Genomic DNA, 6,753 nt, shown 5'->3' on the forward strand with positions numbered 1-6,753 from the left:
TTGGAGTCAGGATAGCGATGATTGGCATGCTGTCACCAGTCCTTGCCTTCTCCCTGTTGTTCTGGGACCTTTTTGCCTGTGGGAACACAGGTGAATAATGTTAGTGGCCACACTGGAACAAATACATGCCTAATCACTTTGTACGGTTGCTACAGCATCTGTGTCCATCGGCATGCATGTGGCACTGGACCACTCTAGACCACCCTTGCTTGGGTCAGCAGTATCAGGCTTGCATCTCCTGACAGAGCTGCAGCCATTCCTTTCCCAGAAAATGCAGCTGCATCCACCCATAGCCACAAACATGGTGGTCTCTCTCTCCCCAGCATCCACACCATCACACTTACCCATTTGCTGCTCCCCCCCAAAGGAAACTGATGTTTCTCACTCACCCTGACAGAGCAGGAAAGGTCATTAACATGCTTGCGGCACTGCAGCCAGGTTCTATGGATAATCCCACAACTGCTGACCTCCTCTGCGACCTCCGGCCAGGCTTGCCTGGTTAGACGTGGAGGTCCCCTCCTGCCTTGGCTGAATAGCCTGGAGGAGAATATGGATGGAGCCGTCACTGAACTTTGGGGCTACCCAGGATCTTGCTTCTGCCATGCCTGAAAGTGGGTTTTGACTGCGTCCTTGTTGCCTGAATCGTGTCTGGTTGTTGGTCTCAGGTTAATGAGGTTCCTTGGCAGGTCTCAGCTGGCTGAAGAGGGTCGTCGCTGGTTGCAAGCTTTCTGCTTCCAACAGCTTGTTCTGCTCTGTGTTGCCTCTGCTCATTCTCCCTGTCATACTGTAGGCTCAGGGGGATGTATAATACTGCAACCATGTCTGGGAGCAAGTGGTTTGTGCAGCGCCCTTGAAGTCCAGACAAAATCCCTCAGCTTGTGCCACACTATTCCTTATAGACTTTAGCAACGTTAAAGAATTTTGCAAACCACCAAACACTTCTACAATTGCAACAAGAGTAGAAATCAATCAGCAACTGGCCCATAAGTAGTCGATAACCCCTTTAAATAGCGCTGCTGAGGGGTCCTTCCTTCTGCTGAAAGCATCCTCAGCTGTGTGAGATCAAGAAAGGGTGTAACCCAAAGCGATGAGTTCCTAAATGGTAGCACTGGCATCAAATCAGCCTTACACTCTGATTTATGCCACAATCTGACTACGACTCATTCTTCTGGTGGATGCACCCTGCGCACGTGCTAAACCCCTCATCAAAATGCTTCCAGCGTGCAGCTAGCACCAGAAGTATGTGCACACACTGTTGGCACCATTTTGGAGTCAAAATGGCACACGGAGCATTGAAATACCAGGTGCTAAGCAGCCAATATGTTTCTACATCGCCCAGTACTCTTCAGTCACAAAATATTTACTATTTTCATGTTATCATATTAATGGTTCAATTATATTAAAATCACATTTTTAAGAGCTTCTTCATGTTCACCTAAGCTTGGGAGATTGGGCCAAAGTCAGGACAATAGGAAGCTTTGATTTGTTCCAAGAAGATAATGAATCAAGAAGTGACTTTCGTTACTGTGTGTAATTGGTTGACTACATACTTACAGTAAGTTATTACTGAGGAGAGAGGTATGGATTTTGAAAGCTGTAATCCTCTCTCTACGTTGCAAAAGGATGGCTGGTGTATTTCATTGCAGGAAGGTTAAGATCTGAATTCTCCATGGAAGAGACTTCAAGACAATTGTAGGAAGGTCATAGAGTTATACAGCACAGAAGCAGGCCCTTCAGCCCATCATGTCTGTGCCGGCCATCAAGCACCTAACCATTCCAGTCCCATTTTCCAGCACTTGGCCCTTGGCCTTGTATGCTGTGGCGTTTCAAGTGCTCATCCAAATACTTCTTAAATGTTGTGAGGGTTCCTGCCTCTACCACCACTTCAGGCAGTGCATTCCAGATTCCAACCACCCTCTGGGTGAAAAATGTTTTCCTCAAATCCCCTCTAAATCTCCTGCCCCTTACCTTAAATCTATGCCCCCTGGTAATTGACCCCTCCACTAAGGGAAAAAGTCTCTTCCTATCTAACCTATCAATGCCCCTCATAATATTGTATAACGCAATCATGTCCCCCCTCATCCTTCTCTGCTCTAAGGAAAACAACCCTAGCCTTTTCAGTCTCTCTTCATAGCTGAAATGCTCCAGCCCAGGAAACATCCTGGTGAATCTCCTCTGCACCCTCTCCAGTGCAATCACATCCTTCCTATAGTGTGGTGCCCAAAACTGTACACAGTACTCCAGCTGTGGCCTAACTAGCGTTTTACACAGCTCCATCATCACCTCCCTGCTCTTATATTCTATACCTCGGCTAATAAAGGCAAGTATCCCAAGTGCCTTCCTAACCACCTTATCTACCTGTGCTGCTGTCTTCAGTTATTTATAGACAAGTACACCAACGTCCCTCTGACCCTCTGTACTGCCTAGGGTCCTACCATCCATTGTATATTCCCTTGCCTTGTTAGTCCTCCCTAAATGCATCACCTCACACTTCTCAGGATTAAATTCCATTTGTCACAGCTCTGCCCATCTTACCAGCCCATCTACATCGTCCTGTAATCTAAGGCTTTCCTCCTCACAATTTACGACACCACCAATATTCGTGTCATCTGCGAACTTACTGATCATACTTCCTATATTCACGTCTAAATCATTAATGTACACTACAAACAGCAAGGGTCCCAGCACAGATCCCTGTGATACACCACTGGTCACAGGCTTCCACTTGCAAAAACAACCCTCAACCATTACCCTCTGTTTCCTGCCACCAAGCCAATTTTGGATCGAATTTGCCAAATTGCCCTGGATCCCATGGGCTCTTACCTTCTTAACCAATCTCCCATGCGGGACCTTATCAAAATCCTTACTGAAGTTCATGTAGACTACATCAACTGCTTTACTCTCATCTACACATCTAGTCACCTCCTCGAAAAATTCAATCAAGTTAGTTAGTCACGATCTCCCCCTGACGAAGCCGTGCTGACTATCCCTGATTATTCCCTGCCTCTCCAAGTGGAGATTAATCCTGTCCCTCAGAATTTATCAGACTTTAGATATTAATACCCCCATATTGAAACAGAGTAAAATGACAATTGTCTTCTGAGTTAGCATATTACACTGAGTGCCATTGAGTTTTATATTTCTTAAAATTTCAATTTATGGAGGAATGTAGCTTTGGCCAGGAAAGAAATGAGACTGAGTCAGCAGTTAAGATTTGAATGGTGACTTATCAAGTGGTTTCATTTTTAAAATGTAACTTTAACAGGGATTTTTATTTCAAAAGTCTATAACATCTGCAATTGGAGAAGCCTTTCTAGAGAGCACTAGGATGTGAAGGGAAATGCAATTAATTAATCAATCCATCCATCAATATTCAACCCCACTTCAAAATAATTACTAGTATTGTGCTTCCTGGAATTCTGTTCCATTAGTTCATATTATATTTTGTTCAAGAGACTTTGTCAGCAAAATTGGATAACCCCTGAAAATGGCAATGGAATTGCAATGCATGATTAGCCCATGCCTGTTGCTTCCGATGCAGACAGGACACAAACATTTAAATGACTGTAGTGTGCAGCCAGTGCTAACTGCACTTTTGAGTGCCTGCATGCCGGAGCAAAGGGTACAAAATTGTCAGAGGCCAGCAGGAGTTAAAGCTAGCCTGTACTACTTAAAGCCAGCCTGCACCTCTTAAAGAGAAGGTGCAGTTTGGCTAGAGTAGTGCTGGAAGTGATTCTAAATGTGAATTTGATGTGGAAAAGACACAAGAATGGTACAATATGCCACAGAGTGGGCTCCAAAATTTTCCAATGTTGCACTGGAGGCCTTGGTACAAGAGGAAGAGAGATGTCATCTATTCACAAAGGCCAGGAGGCCCTCCAGACAAACTTTGCAAAGGCAGTATGACCAGATAGCTGTGGCAGCCAATGCAGGGATCAAGCCACAAGGACCTGGTTTGTTTTCATTCATTCACATGATGGTATGGTCAACATTTATTGTCCTTGAGAACGCAGTGGTAAGCTGACTTCTTGAATACAACTGAGTGGCTTGCTAGGCTATTTCACATGGTAGTTAAGAGTCAACTATGTTGCTGTGGGCCTGGAGCCACATATAGGGCAGATTGTATAAGGTTAACAGATTTCCTTCCCTCAAGGACACTAGTGAACCAGGGGGATTTTTACGACAATGGTAGTTTCATGGCCGCCATTGCTGATACTAGGTTTGTATTCCAGATTATACTTAATTAATTGAATTTCAATTCCCCAGCTGCCGTGGTGGGATTTAGGCCATGAAATTGGGATCTGTAGAGCAGCTGGTCCCGGTGCTATGGAAGCCCCAAAGGAATAAAGTGGCACGGCCACTTCCAGTGTGTCCCATATGGCACCCCATGCTGGGCAGGGAGTTAGCATGGGTTCACCTTGTGTGAGCCAACAGCGTGAAGAGTGGTCGGTGAGTTATATCAATCAGTCAGTCATTCATCATTGCAGTGGCCATGACTGAGGCCATGGTGAGTGGCAGGACTGAAACCATCGACAATAGCATTATCCTCATACTTAATCCTCCTTCCCTCATCCCACAATCTCTTCTGATTTACAAGCTACAGATGGTGTAGGCATGCACCCCTTCCTTAACCCCTGTTCCCTCACCCCAACCCTACCCCTGTGCCTTTCTCCTTTCAGATACCCTAGAACTGCAACCTGCCCAGGCAGCGGTAGAAAAGAAGTTGGTGGAAAAGCAGGAAGATAGTGATGGAAAAGAAACACTGGACTGGATTTTCTAAGCCCATTGGGAGTGGAGGCAGGTGTGCACGCAATTTGAAGATAACATTCTTGGAGGTCGGCTCCAGGTCCCACCGCCTGGCGGTTGCTCCCTGTCCATGCTAACCCCTCACAAAAAGTGTGTGTGCGTGCTGCGGATGCTATTTTGTAGGCTCGTTCATAGCACCAAGAAACCGAATGCTATGGAGCCAAATTCCGCATCTCTAAAATGTTGATTACTTGAATCAAATGGAGTATTTTACATTGCTCTATTAATGCATTCCCAGTAAAACTGAGATTTCTCTACTGACGGCACACTGACTCACCCAATCACAGTGATTGATTTGTAGCCTGTCGATCAGTTCTGTCTTCTACAGCTGAAGGTGAGTTTTTTTCTTTACACTATTTGAGCCAGTGTTTCTTTTAACTTTCTCTTTTTAGCTGTAGACAGTTTTTAAAGCTGTTTTCCTATGGTCTTCAATGTTGGATTCTGTTTTTTCACCACCGCTGCCGCCATGAAATGAGAAGCTGTTTTATGTTGTCTGATGCAACATAAATGAGACGCGTGGAGTTCAAGTTAATTGAAGATCTTAAACAGGATTGAGACCTGATTAATGGACAGAAAACAGAGTAGAAATAAATGGGTCATTTTTGGATTGGTAGCTGTAACTAGTGGGGTATCGCAAGGATCAGTACTTGGGCCCCAGCTATTCACAATCTAAATCAATGACTTGGATATGGGTATTAAATTTAATATTTCCAAGTTTGCAGATGACACACAACTAGGTGGAAATGTGAGTTGTGAGAGGATGCAAAGACACTTCAAGGGGATTTGGAGAGGCTAAACGAGTGAGCAAAAATTTGGCAGATGAAATACAATGTGAGGTTAGGAAAAACAGAAATACAGAGTATTTCCTAACTGGTGAGAGGCTGGGAAGTGTTGAATTTCAACAGAGCTTGGGTGTCCTGTTCATGAGTCACTGACTGCTAACATGCAGATACAGCAAGCAATTAAGAAGGCAAATGGTATGTTGGCCTTTATTACAAGAGGATTTGAGTATAGGAGTAAAGATGTCTTGCTGGAATTATATTGAGCCTTGGTGAGACTGCACCTCGAGTATTATGTGCAATTTTGGTCTCCTTATCTAAGGAAAGATATACTTGCCATAGAGGGAGTGCAACGAAGGTTCACCAAACTAATTCCTGGGATGGAGGGATTGTCCTATGAGGAAAGATTAAATAGGCTGGGCCTATATTTAATAATAAAAATAAATAAATAAATATATTCTCTGGCGTTTAGAGGAATGAGAGGTGACCTCATTGAAGCATACAAAATTCTTTCAGGGCTCGACAGGGTTGATGCAGGAAGGATGATTCCCCTGGTTGGGGAGTCTAGAACTAGGGGACACAGTCTCAGAATAAGGGGCAGGTCATTTAGGTCTGAGAAGAGGAGGAATTTCTTCACACAGAGGGTGGTGAATCTTTGGAATTCTCTGCCTCAGAGGGCTGTGGAGGCTCAGTCAGTATGTTCAAGACAGAGATTGATGGATTTCTACATATTAAAAACATCAAGGGTTACAGGGATAGTGCAGGAAAATGGTGTTGAAGTGGAAGATCAGCCACAATCTCATTGAATGGCGGAGTGTGCTTGAAGGGCTGAGTGGCCTACCCCTGCTCCTATTTCTTATGTTCTTATTTTCTTATGTTTATTAAACAGCTAACTAATATGTACAGTACAGAGCTAATTATTATAGAACTTGCCTCTTAGTGTTACAGTTACAGAGTGAGACTGGCAAATAATCATGTGATTGCATTCTGGTACATAGCTCACTAGCATACAAAGATCTTAAAGGGACATCACTCTTAAAGGCAATCACACAACCGGGCCCTCGTGTTTCAAGCAGTAGGCCCTTTTTTAAATGCAAAGTGGCGTCCTATGACCTACAAAAAACCTGAATTTCTATTTTGGAATACAGCTGTGTAAAGCATGCATCTT

The sequence above is a fragment of the Heterodontus francisci genome, chromosome 2 (genome assembly GCF_036365525.1).
Source record: "Heterodontus francisci isolate sHetFra1 chromosome 2, sHetFra1.hap1, whole genome shotgun sequence".
NCBI classification, from domain to species: Eukaryota; Metazoa; Chordata; class Chondrichthyes; order Heterodontiformes; family Heterodontidae; genus Heterodontus; species Heterodontus francisci.